The sequence below is a fragment of the Podarcis gaigeae genome (assembly GCF_964106915.1).
Source record: "Podarcis gaigeae genome assembly, chromosome: 6".
Lineage (NCBI taxonomy): Eukaryota > Metazoa > Chordata > Lepidosauria > Squamata > Lacertidae > Podarcis > Podarcis gaigeae.
In genome coordinates this window covers 13,251,579-13,265,304 of record NC_139682.1, presented here as the reverse complement: position 1 = coordinate 13,265,304, position 13,726 = coordinate 13,251,579, and the positions used below count along the sequence as shown (strand labels likewise).

General features: G+C 42.7%; 1 long non-coding RNA gene across 1 annotated transcript in view; it reads right to left on the bottom strand.

Annotated features, from left to right (window-relative positions):
• LOC310847234 overlaps positions 1-13,726 on the bottom strand; it is a 98,357-nt gene that overhangs the window by 70,463 nt on the left and 14,168 nt on the right. The gene's annotated exons all lie outside the window — the stretch shown is intronic.

Here is a 13,726-nt window from a genome sequence, read left to right as displayed (position 1 = left end):
AGCATCGCCTGAGCTCTGTGAGCGCAGCTTTCTCCTGATTGAAGTGCAGAGTGTTTCAAGACTGGGACATTCTCAGGGAAACCAAAATGCTTGTTTACAAAGCTATTGTATTGTAGTGGTACCTCTGGATACGAACTTAATTCGTTCTGGAGGTCCGTTCCTAAGCTATAACCGTTATTATGCTGAGGCACACTTTTACTAGTGGGGTCTCCTGCTGCAGAGGCGTGTGATTTCCATTCGCATCCTGGGGCAAAGTTTGCAACCAGGAGCAGCTACTTCTGGGTTAGCGGAGTTCGTAACCCAATGCGTTCGTAACCAGAAGCGTTCATAATCGGAGGTACCACTGTATTAACTTTACTGCATGCTTGTTAAACATGGACCACTTATAAATGCCATTTCCAACTCCTTGAAAGATTCCATCAGCAGTGTCTCCGAAAAATTTTACACATCACTTGGGAAGACAGGCGAACTAATGCCAGTGTACTGGAAGAAGCAGAGATTGCCAGTGTTGAAGCAATGATTCTTCAACATCGTTGAACTGGTCATGTTCGGTTTCCTGATTATCGTCTTCCAAAGCAACTACTCTATTCCGAACTTAAAAATGGAAAGTATAATGCTGGTGGTCAACAAAAGAGGTTTAAAGACTCTCTCAAGGTAAATCTAAAAAAAGTGGTATAAACACCAACAACTGGGAAACACTGGCCTGCGTGTGCTCCAGCTGGGGAACAGCCATTACCAAAGGCAGGGGTAGTAACCCTTTTTATACCTACCACCCACTAATGCATCTTTCTTGATGGTAAAATTTCCTTACCATCCACCAGTGCTCTCTGGAAGGAGGGTTCCACTTGTGCCGTAGAACCCCCTACCGGCTGCCAAGAATCCTGAAATGCCGACTAGTGGGCGGTGGGGACCAGGTTGACAACCCCTGACCAAAGGTGTCATGGGCTTTGAAGACGCTCAAACTCAGGAGGAAAGGGAGAAAAGTGTTAAGAGGAAGGCACTTTTGACAAACCCTCATCATGATCAACTCCCACCCGGAAACCTATGTCCCCACTGTGGGAGGACAAGTGGATCCAGAATTGGCCTCCACAGTCATCTACGGACACACCGTTAAGACTATGTTCATGGAAGACAATCTTACTCAGCTATGAGTGATCACCAAAGAAGAGAAGAAGACTCCCAGGTAAGTGTGCGTAGGGTTGCGATAGGTAAACCGATGCTGTGATAGACAAGAAGCACCCTCAAGGGCTGCAGTGGTGTGGCAGGTTCTGCTCTCTGTATCTTCCTCTTTTAGGTGGTTGGAAAAAGCTGCTTTTAATTTCAATCCGACATTGAAATGAAGTGGTTTTAGCAACAAGGTTAAAAAGAATATGTAAAAATGGATTGATAACAGATGAAAATATAAAGCTATAATATGTTAAGATATAGAATTAAAATAAAAACAAAGAGGGAAAGGATTTGCTGAATTAACCATGCGAACTGGAATACAAAAAAGGGAGGTGTGAGGAGGTCAGGGAAACAAGTAAATGAAATATAAGATATGAAAAGATTGATTTGTTTTTAACTGTTTTTTTTTTGTATTTTGTATTTTTTCTCTGTATTTTTGTACCTTTTTATTTTTATTTTTTCTTCTTTTTTCTTCTGTAACTTCTTTCTCTTTGTAAAACTTTAATAAATATCTTTTTTAAAAAAGGGAAAAGCTGCTTTTAAATTTTATATACACACACGAATATTGCCATTATATTGTTTTAATGTGTGCAACTTTCTTCCTTTAAAAAACAAACAAAAACCTTTGGTAATCCACTTTTATTATTATAACAGCAAAAGGCAGGCTATGGATAATAGACTGAACTGTTTAAATTCCAAGTGTTGCTTCTTTATCCATTGATGTTTCTTTCCCCCTCCATTTTATTTATTTGGGCATACATTAGTCTCAATATTTTTTCCAATGCGTTGTAAGAGCTCAACCCTAAAGCATTTAAGATCAGTCTATTTACGCACCTAGAGGTATCAGAGTGAAGCAGTGCCAGATGGCAGTAGAACCTTTTATGAATTTTCCCAGCATTCTGCCTCTCTGAGTAGAAGAATGACATGATTATTAACCTTCCTCACTCAGAATACAAATTCAGCATGAACGTGTGCTTCATTTTCATTAAACAAGTTTATATTCTGCATTTCAAGGAGATAAAAAAAATATACAGGGTTCTTCCCTTCACTCCATTTTATCCTCAGAACTGTGTAAGTCTGAATGATAGTGACACCCCCAATGTGAGTTTCATGCCTGAGTGGGAATTTGAACCTGGGTCTTGGTTCTCTACTTAACCACTACACCTCCTCTCATTTATTTACTCTCTTTCACCTGGGACAAGCTATCATTTTTAAATTGATTTGATTGATCTATGCTACTTATCATTCACATACATCAAAAAGCAGCTTACCAACCAAAAAACAACAATGACATAATAGGACATCACAAATGCAACATAAATCATATAAAATAATTGATAAATCATAAGTGAAACAATTACAAATCACCAGTAAAACAATTACAATCTAAAAAACACTATTTACAAAACAACTAAATAAATAAGCTAAACATCACAATTATAACAAAAGTCGTAGGATTCACAATTAGCTACAGCGGAGCCTTGAGACTTATCTAAATCCCAGACTTAAAAACTGATTTAATACTTCTTAGGAAGAGTCCCAGCGGAGCAAGCCCATATACGGTCTAGTTTAGTGTCCTGCTTTCAACAGTTGCCAAGCAGTTGTTTTTGGAAAGCCTTTCCCCAACTCAATGCCATCCATTGATGAACTACAACTTCCAGAAGCTACAGGCACTGTAGCTGATGCTTAGGAACGAAGTAGAGAGCATCAGGTTTGCTCAGAAGTAGGGTGGGAAGGCAGTTACCATAGCTGTCAACCTTCCCTTTTTTTGCGGGAAATTCCCTTATTCCAGCGCCGTTTCCCGCTGCTATCCCGGATTGTTAGATATCCTGTAGACTGTCCCAGGGACAGGTGATCCCTTATTTTCAAATCTGGAAGTTGACAGCTATGGCAGTAACACAGGGGTGCCAAACTCAAATTCATCGGGGGCCACATCAGCAGTTTGGTCACCCTCAAAGGGCCCGGTTGTATCTGTAGGACTATGTAAAGGACATGTAAAGTGGAGGTTTCCTGTGTAGAACGGCCGGCTCCGCTAGAGGGCAGACGTTCTCTGGCTTGTAGGCTGCCGCGCATGCGCTGAAGAGGCGGCTTTCTTCTGTCAAAAAAAAAAAAGCGAGAATAAAAGGTGAAGGCTGGCGGCTGCCGGCGGCTACACGGGCCACATGACGAGGTCTGGTGGGCCGGATTCGGCCCGCGGGCCTTGTGTTTGACACCCGTGCAGTAACATTTCCTTGTAGCACCTGCCCTACAGCAACCTAATGTTCTGTGCCTCTGGCCATGGGTATTGCAGCTGGGGGCCATAGCAAATTGATTTGTCTGATCTACATATAAAGCCATAATCGCATCTTGTGGTCATGGACTTGATCAATCAATTCCCAAATAGTGCAAGGCTTGAAAAAGGAGAATATACAAATAAAGCTTGTCACGTGTGTCAGAATTGCATAAAATTTCAAAGAAGGAGTGAGGTTCATTCTCTTGCAGCAAAAAAGAAAAATGAAACCGCTGGCATCTTAAAGACTACAGTAGGTAAAGGTAAACTTAAAGGACCCCTGGATGGTTAAGTTTAGTCAAATGTGACTATGGGATGTGGCGCTCATCTCGCTTTCAGGCTGAGGGAGCCAGTGTTTGTCCACAGACAGCTTTCCAAGTCATGTGGCCAGCATGAGTAAACTGCTTCTGGCACAACGGAACACGTTGACAGAAGCCAGAGCACATGGAAACACTGTTTACCTTCCTGCCACAGCAGTACCTGTTTATCTACTTGCACAGGCGTGCTTTTGAACCGCTAGGTTAGCAGGAGCTGGGACAGAGCAACGGGAGCTCACCCAGTCACGTGGATTCAAACTGCCAACCTTCTGATCAGGAAGCCCAAGAGGCTCAGTGGTTTAGACCACAGCGCCACCCGCGTCTTAAAGACTACTGTGGCAGAAATCTACATCATCTCTGTTTGAAACTGTTGAATAGTGGAAAAGATGGATGAAGGACACAGCTCTGTTGGAGTCACAGCTCTTTATTGCAGCAGTTAGAACTGCTCCTGGAATCAGACTGACTGCAATCTAGCTGGCTGCTTTATATAATACTAAGTACCTTGAAACAGTAACAACTCACAACTAGCTAACCAATCAGGAGCGACAGTTTTCAATCCTTCATTTACATACTGGTGGCCCTGAGTGAGAACTGCCACCAATCTTAATACATAACAGAAACATAAAAAGAAGAGTGAAGGGCTGGTGCTGCTGTGCCGGGCAGGGACTGGGCACAGAGGCTGCTCTTCAGCCGCTGTGCCTGTCTGGCAGTGGTAAGAAATGGGTTGGCACACTCTGCCCCTGCTTGGGGGGCGGGGCGCAGACACCTGCCCTGGGCACCTGCCAACAGCCCTATGCCCCTGCCTAGCAGAACTTTAGCATGTCTTGGACCTGGGAAACAAGAATCAGCTTCCTGTCCAAAAAACCTGTCTACAGCATCTCTCAGCACTACGACAGATTCCGGCCTTGGCAAGACTAGAAGACAGAAATAGGCTCCTTTATGACATCTAGTCTGATACTCAGCAGCTTGGTTGGCCCTCCACTACACATTTTTAAGCCAGAATATTATAAAACTATCTGGGCAAGGAACACTGTCATGCTGACTACACTTCTTGCCCTGCCTTTGCAGTGAAAAAGTGCGCACAATTACACAATGAAGATATCTGGACACTTTTTCTTTTTTTTCTTTTTTTTGAAGGTATGTTATATATCCAAAATGAAACCAGATTTATTAATAAGTTTAACTACATTTATAGTAACTCTTATTTTCCTGGCAGTGACTGATAAGTGACTGCATTTCAATTTGGGGAATGCAATAATAGGCTTTTGAGGGGTAACCATGTTACTTAGCTGTAGCAAAAATACACCCCCCATTGTTGGGAAAACCCAGGTTTAAAAACAATATACACACTGTTTCTGACAACCTTAAGGTCAGGAGCAGGTTTCTGATTCTTCCAGTTCTTTTCGCTACACAATAGTGTTATGTAGTGAAGTTTCACTCTGGGCCAGCAGGGGGATACTGTATATAGTTTTCACTCAGGTCTGTAGATAGTTTTCACTCAGGTCCGCGTCAGTTATTTTAGGCGGGAAACTCTGGGCTGTTGTTGCTACAATGTTGACAGCCGGCTGCCTATAAAAGCAGGCCGGCTGAGCTGTTTGCAGTCAGTTCTATTCCAGCTTACAAAATAAAGAGCTACTTGGAGAAATCGCTGTGCCGTCTGTTATGTCAACCCACAACTTAACAAATAGAATAAATGGACACAGTAAAATAACGTTTCAGGTATCAGAACATATTGTCACTGACCTTAATGTGGTCAGTGAAGGAACTTCAAAGAGAAACTCCAGCATGAAAGTGCTGAATTACACCTTACCCAGATGTTTAGTTAGATGTGTTTGGGTATAAATAGAGACAATGGTTAGCACTCCCACTGCAGATGCTGATTTACTCAGCAAGGCTACGATGTACTGCTGTCCTGAAGGGTCAGTGTGCTTGCTTTGCATACATTTAAACTCTTAATCGAATTGTTATTGTCTGTACTTTTTGTTTTTCACTGTCATTTGTCTCCAACCTCTACACGTTTTCTTTCTTTGTACCCATGGGTTAATATGGATTATATTTTACACATCTGAAAAAGCGGACTCTAGTCAACAACGGTAACTATGTTAGTGTTGTTTTTAGCTAAGTTGTACACTCAGAATAGACCCACTGAAATTAATCGACCTAAGTTAGTCATGTCCGTTAATTTCAGTGAGTCTACTCTGAGTGGAACTGACGTTGGATACACAATTCTTAGTCAATAATAATAATAATAATAATAATAATAATAATAATAATAATTTATTTGTACCCTGCCCATCTGGCTGGGATTCCCCAGCCACTCTGGGCGGCTTCCAACAAAGATTAAAAATACATTAAAATGCCACACATTTAAAACTTCCCTGAACAGGGCTGCCTTCAGATGTCTTCTAAATGTCAGGTGGTTGTTTATCTCTTTGACATCAGGTGGGAGGGCGTTTCACAGGGCGGACGCTACTACCGAGAAGGTCCTCTACCTGGTTCCCTGTAGCTTTGCTTCTCGCAGTGAGGGAACTGCCAGAAGGCCCTCGGTGCTGGACCTCATTGTCCGGGTAGAACGATGGGGATGGAGATGCTCCTTCAGGTATACTGGGCTGAGGCTGTTTAGGGCTTTAAAGGTCACAAGACTCTTTGTTGCCACAAGATGCCACAAGACTCTTTGTTGCTTTAAATTCAAGCTTCTTAATTTGTTTGCTTGAAATGATGGGAAATAAGCAACAGACTTAAATGACCCTGGTCTAATTTGAAATTAAAACACCCAGAGTCCCCCCCAATCCTTTTACTTAAAGTCCAGAGAATGAGGCACCCTCACAGAGACCCCTTACATCCTCTTCAGATCAGAGAAATTAAAATTTAGTGTATGTACTCACCTCCTCTCAATTTGTAAAGAAATTATTTGTAGCATTGATGATAGAAAGCAGGGTGTGTTATTCTGACTTGTCGACACGTCCTAGCTTATGAAAGAGTTTGCATAAGCATGTTTGATTGAATTGTATAAACTTGTTGGCTCGGAAAGTGAGCGAGGAATTCAAACTGGACAGAGTAAACACAGTTAGGAAAGAAAGCAGCAGAAAAAGAAAAATAGAAGAGGTTTTATCTAGGGAAATAGCATGACGCTTAAGGGAGTAAAGGAAAAAAAGTTGGCCAGCTTTAGCCTGATTGAAGAAACCTGAGTGAAAGGCAAATGATCATTATATTTGCATGTCTGATATGAAGAGCATAAAAATCAGATCTTTTGCTTTTATTCATACCAGATGTGAACTGTGGCGTCATGGGTCAGAAAAAAGTGGAACTTGAGGAACTATCCGTAATTAGCACCATACCTGAGGGGACTTGCAAGTCCTATACTGCAAGAAGAGTCCACATCCTGTCAGAACTGATGCTCCCTTGACCCCACAAAGCTGGCAAATGGTATGGAAATCAGAGCAGGAGATACACAGAACGGTTAAGGAGTGGTTTAGTAAGAAAGATTAAAATAACCTATATTCTGAACTCAACTATGAGTCGTGGGTGGGTGTACTTCGTGAAATTCAGTGAAGCAGCCCGAGCATAAATAGTAAGGAGATTTACAAGGCAGCAATTACTTGGCAACGCATTCTAAGGGCTTGAGATAATGTCTATGTTACAGGCACCGAGAAAGGACGAATAACATTTGAGTCCTCTTGGGAAAGGGATGCAAAACACAGGGAGGAAGAAGAAGAAGAAGAAGAGTTTGGATTTGATATCCTGCTTTATCACTACCCGAAGGAGTCTCAAAGCAGCTAACATTCTCCTTTCCCTTCCTCCCCCACAACAAACACTCTGTGAGGTGAGTGGGGCTGAGAGACTTCAGATAAGTATGACTAGCCCAAGGTCACCCAGCAGCTGCATGTGGCGGAACGGAGATGCGAACCCGGTTCACCAGATTACGAGTCCACCGCTCTTAACCACTACACCACAGTCACACTGGAACTGGAAACATTTGCAGATGCGTCTGGTGTTACGAGTTTGAGGGCGCTAGGCATTTCTAAATTACTGGATTCAGTAAGTGTTAGAATTTAATGAAAGTCTGGTTTGTGCCAGACTAATCCCTGGATCTAACAAGTGTTAAAAGCTAATTAAGCCACACTAGCTTCCTCTTGAGGTGATAAGCCCCAGATGATGGGCCATTAAAAGAACAAAGCATCAAAGCACTCTGCAGATGGATAGGCTCCTCTCTCAAAGCCAGAGAGTAGAGAGTTAGGAGCAATGTGAATTAGAAGCTTAGTGATGGCACCGGGGGAAAAGCAATATGAAAAGCTAGAGAGACAGAGCAACAGTTGATCTCGGTTTGAACCCAAGGCTGCAACTATGGGAGAAATGACCCCTTTGGGGTGTTAATGCCATGAACCCCTCAATTGCAAGGTCAGGTTGTATATATGTGTAAATAAACTATATATCATAAAGATACCGTAGTCTCTGCTGTGCTTGATTGTTCCAAAAGGAAACACAGAACTTGCGTGAGCTCCTGGGACTCCCGGAATCTTGCACCGCTTGGAGAGTGGGGTGGCATCCAGCACTATCTATGACAACAGATACACACAGTGGTGGATGCATCCCACTGCCTAGGGGCCAACCAGGAAGCGAGATTTGCAGGACATGATTTTGCCAACAAACAACACATGTGAGAGTAGAGGATGGGACACCAAGTCAGATAATGTGTTTAGCATTTAAAGAGCACTTTTTGAAGGGCAAAAATACTCCAACAACTCTCATAAGCAGTTGGTCCCTTACCTTTCTTGTCCTGATCTGGCCACAGTGATCCATGCGACGGTCACCTCCAGGCTTGATTACTGTAATTCGCTCTTCGTGGGGCTGCCCTTGAAGCTGTCTTAGAAACTCCAGCGGGTGCAGAATGCTGCAGCGAGGCTCCTCACAGGGTCTCTGCCATGGGAGCATATTCACCCAGTGCTTTTCCAGCTGCACTTGCTCCTGGTGGAGTACAGGGTCAGATTTAAGGTGCTGGTTTTGACCTTTAAAGCTCTTCACGGCCTAGGACCCTCGTAGCTATGTGACCGCCTCTCCCGGTATGCGCCACGGAGGACCTTAAGGTCCATAAATAGCAACACCCTAGAGGTCCTGGGCCCTAAGGAAGTTAGATTAGCCTCAACCAGAGCCAGGGCTTTTTCAACACTGGCTCCGACCTGGTGGAACGCTCTGTCTCATGAGACCAGGGCCCTGCGGGATCTGATTTCTTTCCGCAGGGCCTGTAAGACAGAGTTGTTCTGCCTGGCCTTTGGCTTGGAGTCAATTTGATTCCCTCCCCCTTTTTCTTTTTCCTTTCTCCTCCTGTGATGAGGCTGCATTTTAATTGTTTTAATGTTTTAATGTTGTATTTTAATTTTGTTTTTAAGTTGTATTCATTCAACTCGTTTTTATTATTGGTTGTTAGCCGCCCTGAGCCCGGCCTTGGCTGGGGAGGGCGGGGTATAAATAAAAATTATTATTATTATTATTATTATTATTATTATTATTATTATTACCATGTTTGCAGATCACGGTTAAACTGTAACTCCTGCTTTTGCTCCACCCTGTTTGCACTGGGAAGAAACAAGCCTCAACCTCTGCCTTAGTGTTATGTCTTGGACCAGGAGTTGCGGATTGTTTCTCTCCAAGCAAACCACACTGATAAAGTCAATGGCTTAATAGTTATAATTTGTCTGGACAAAACAATCCGCAATCCCTAGTTTGGATGCTATCATCGAGCCTCCATGCGTTAGCGGGCAGGAGCAAAACAGCCTGGATGTTCACTTTCTCAGTGAACTGTTAACTGCTTTGCTGTTAATAACTCTATTCCGAACTTAAAAATGGAAAGCATAATGCTGGTGGTCAACAAAAGAGGTTTAAAGACTGTCTCAAGGCAAATCTTAAAAAATGTAGTATAAACACCAACAACTGGGAAACACTGGTCTGTGAGCGCATTTACCAAAGGTGTCATGGACTTTGAGGACACTCAAACTCAGAACGCAAGGGAAAATTGTGCTAAGAGGAAGGCACGCTTGGCAAATCCACACCGTGATCAACTCCCACCTGGAAACCAATGTCCCCACTGTGGAAGGACGTGTGGGTCCAGAATTGGCCTCCACAGTCACTTACGGGCTCAATGTTAAAACTGTGTTTATGGAAGACAAACTTACTCGGCTTTGAGTGATCGCCAAAGAAGAAAGAAGAAGCTTTGCTGTGACATGTGGAATAAGCCATTGTTTCAGTAATCCACTATTCTTTAAATCAGATACTTCTCAACTCAACACAGCCAAGTTTTCTCAGGCGTCCACTCCTACTGTGGTTCATGGGCTTACTTCCAAGTAAGTGTGCACAGAAGGTTACGGCCACAGCTGTGTCGCTTGCAGCTCCACTAACCTATATCAGTTCCCCAGAAAAGGATCCTGCACCCCAAGATGCTTCTTTCTCAACATACAGATCTCTCTAAACTGCTATTCTGCCAAACTCTGGTCTGGGAGACCTTACCCTTACAGGCAAAATGCCCATGCAGGAAACATCCACAGCCATTAATAGAACATTAAGGTTCCTTTGTGTCGAATCTCTGGCTCCCATCCAAGTCACTCCTCCCCTTAGGGAAATGCAGACAATCCTTTCCAGCTTCACTTATCCCCAACTTTTGCCAGGCAGTTGCAAAAGTTCAGTTTGCATGTTGTGGACGTAGTGTGTATCTTGCTTTCAGTAAGGTCTTTGACGAAGTCCCTCATGATACTCTTGCAGAGAAGCTGTAAAATGTGGGTTGAACGAGGTAACTGTTATGCGGATTTGTGTGGCGGATGAGTTTGACAAAACTGCGGAAGGCAGTGGAAGACTGGAGTGCGTGGCGTGCTCTGGTCCATGGGGTCACGAAGAGTCGGACACGACTAAAGGACTAAACAACAACAACAGACTTAGGCAAGAATAAAGGCCCGGAAAAGGCTCAGTATGGAGGCCAATTGGCCAAAGTATTGGGAAATATTAGAAAAAGATGGGGACAATTGGAAATTGCAGAGTCAGGAGAAAATGAAAGACAAAGTCCGAGACTGGTTACATTATGCTCAGATTAAAGAAGTTTTTAAACTTGATAAAAAGTTAGGATTCCAGGTGGAAAAATCGAAGTTAGAAATGAAACTGTTAGAGCCTAAGACTAAGGTACTTTCAAGAATGTATAACTTGCTGCTAAAATGGAATACACAAGATGAAACGGTAAAATCGGCTATGATAAAGTGGGCACAGGACATTGGGTATAATATCATGTTTGAGGACTGGGAAAGGTTGTGGACTACTGGACTGAATTTTACTGCATGTAATGCTTTGAAAGAAAATGTAATGAAAATGATATATAGATGGTACATGACCCCAGTCAAACTTGCAAAAATATACCACTTGTCTGATAATAAATGTTGGAAATGTAAGGAAAATGAAGGAACGTTCTTTCACCTTTGGTGGACTTGCCCTAAAGTGAAGGCTTTCTGGGAAATGATATATAATGAGCTGAAAAAGGTATTTAAGTATACCTTTCTTAAGAAACCAGATGCTTTCCTTTTGGGCATTGTCGGCCAAGGGGTGTCAAAGAAGGATCGAACATTCTTTATGTATGCAACAACAGCAGCAAGGATACTCGTCGCTAAACATTGGAAAACTGAAGATCTACCCACTCTGGAAGAATGGCAGATGCAACTGATAGACTATATGGAACTGGCCGAGATGACTGGCAGAATCCGAGACCTGGGAGAGGAGATGGTAGAAGAAGATTGGAAAAAATTCAAGATTTATTTGCAAAAATATTGTAAATTGTACGAATGTTAAGCAGGATGTTTGATCATAACTAATTTGGCACCATTGAATCAGACGAAGCGAAGTATGAAGATAAGTCAAATTTATGAAAAAAACAAATTTTTAGATAATTATTAGGCTAAGTTTAATGTTTTAAAGAGTGAATTAATTCTATCTAAAATTAGGACATAATATTGCAAAATTAGATTTTAAGGTGGTGATAAGGGGATAAATTGCTGGTTAAATCTTTATAAACCTGGAACGCAGGAGCGGGAGATGTGAGGAAGTCCAAAGAAGATAAGAAAATATGTTATGATATGTAATATTTTTATATGTTTTTCTTTGTGCATTTTAAGCAAAAAATTCTTAATAAATATTTATTTAAAAAAAAAGAATAACCACTGTACCAATATAAGATGGGGGACATCTAACTTGCTAGTAGTACATGTGAAAAGGATCTAGGGGTTTTAGTAGACCACAAGCTTCACACGAGTGAGCAGTGTGATGCAGCAGCAGCAAAAAAAGCTAACATTCTTCTAGACTGCATCAACAGAATTATAGTGTCCTAATCAAGGGCAGTAATAGTGCCAGTCTATTCTGCCTTGGTCAGACCACACCTGGAGTACTGTGAGTACTGTCCAGTTCCAGGCACCACAATTTAAGAAGGATATTGACAAGAGCTGGACATGTTCAGAGGAGGACAACCAAGATGATCAAAGGTCTAGAAACCAAGCCTTGTGAGAAATGGTTGGAGGAGTTGGGTATGTTTAACCTGTCCATTGTTTCCAAAACTTGGGTCTCGAGCTGGGAGTTGTAGTCCAAAAACATTTAATAGAAGAAAAACTCCAGTAGAAAATGCTCAAGAGCAGGTAGTGTTCCTGGTGGGTTTTGCAGGACCTATGAAATGGCTTTTGCAGGACCTAGATAAAAGCAACCTGGCCTCCTTCTGTTTCTGCTATGCAGCAATCAGCAGACAATTTTTTCTCGGTATGAAGGTACATATGCTAATCGCTGCAGAGCAAACTAGTATTAAAGGAACCGTTACAAGGTCTAGTTCAAAAGCTGGGTCAGCCTTGTTTCCAGCTCTTGAGTTGGGTTCTAGATTCCTTTGGGACACGTATAATCAGGACATTGTGGCAATAGCTGTCAACATGGTACTGTATTGTCTCTCATCAAGTGGTCATGATGAGAGGCATAGTTCCTCTGACCCTGAAGGCAATGCATAGTCATCACGGAAGTACTGGTTGCCAATGCTACTGACCCAGTCCAACTAAGACCCTGGAGATCTGGGCTTCTGAAACTCTTCCCAAACCAAGCACAGTACATACCAAATAAATAAAGTATAAAGATACATTTTCTTGTAATTGGCTTCAGGAGGCTGTTGTATGTTTCTGTGCTCTGCTCTTTGTCTTCTCTCCACAAGCAAATATGTGACAATTTAATTAGCTACAAGATCTTAAGCAATATGAACAAAAGCAAAGCTATATGAAGCATTGCAGCAGATACTTGAGAGAACACACACACAGAGAGAGAATCCAGTGGCTTGGCAACCATCACAGGCTCATCCATCTTTGGGTTCGAAATCTGGCTGTGAGTGAAAAAGACTAAAATCCAGTGCAGACATACTTTGCAGTAGGTCCCATTCACCGTCTTGTACCCAGGTTTGGGTGGGTGGGGGGTTCCAGTGCATGTTCTGCGCATGATGTTGTTTGCCTGGCATGCACCATGTGTGTGTGACATGTGCACAACATGTATCACACGTGCAACGCTGCATCATCAGGAGGAGACCAAGCGCAGAGTCCAGTATGGCGCCTCTCTTGCGCTCAGGAGGGGTGAGATGCTGAACTGTGCTGTGCTTGGCTCTGCCGCTCAGATATTGAGGGGGGCCAAAGACACCTAGAATCATAGAATCATAGAGTTGGAAGAGACCACAAGGGCCATCGAGTCCAACCCCCTGCCAAGCAGGAAACACCATCAGAGCACTCCTGACATATGGTTGTCAAGCCTCTTCTTAAAGACCTCCAAAGAAGGAGACTCCACCACACTCCTTGGCAGCAAATTCCACTGTCGAACAGCGCTTACTGTCAGGACGTTCTTCCTAATGTTTAGGTGGAATCTTCTTTCTTGTAGTTTGGATCCATTGCTCCGTGTCCGCTTTTCTGGAGCAGCAGAAAACAACCTTTCT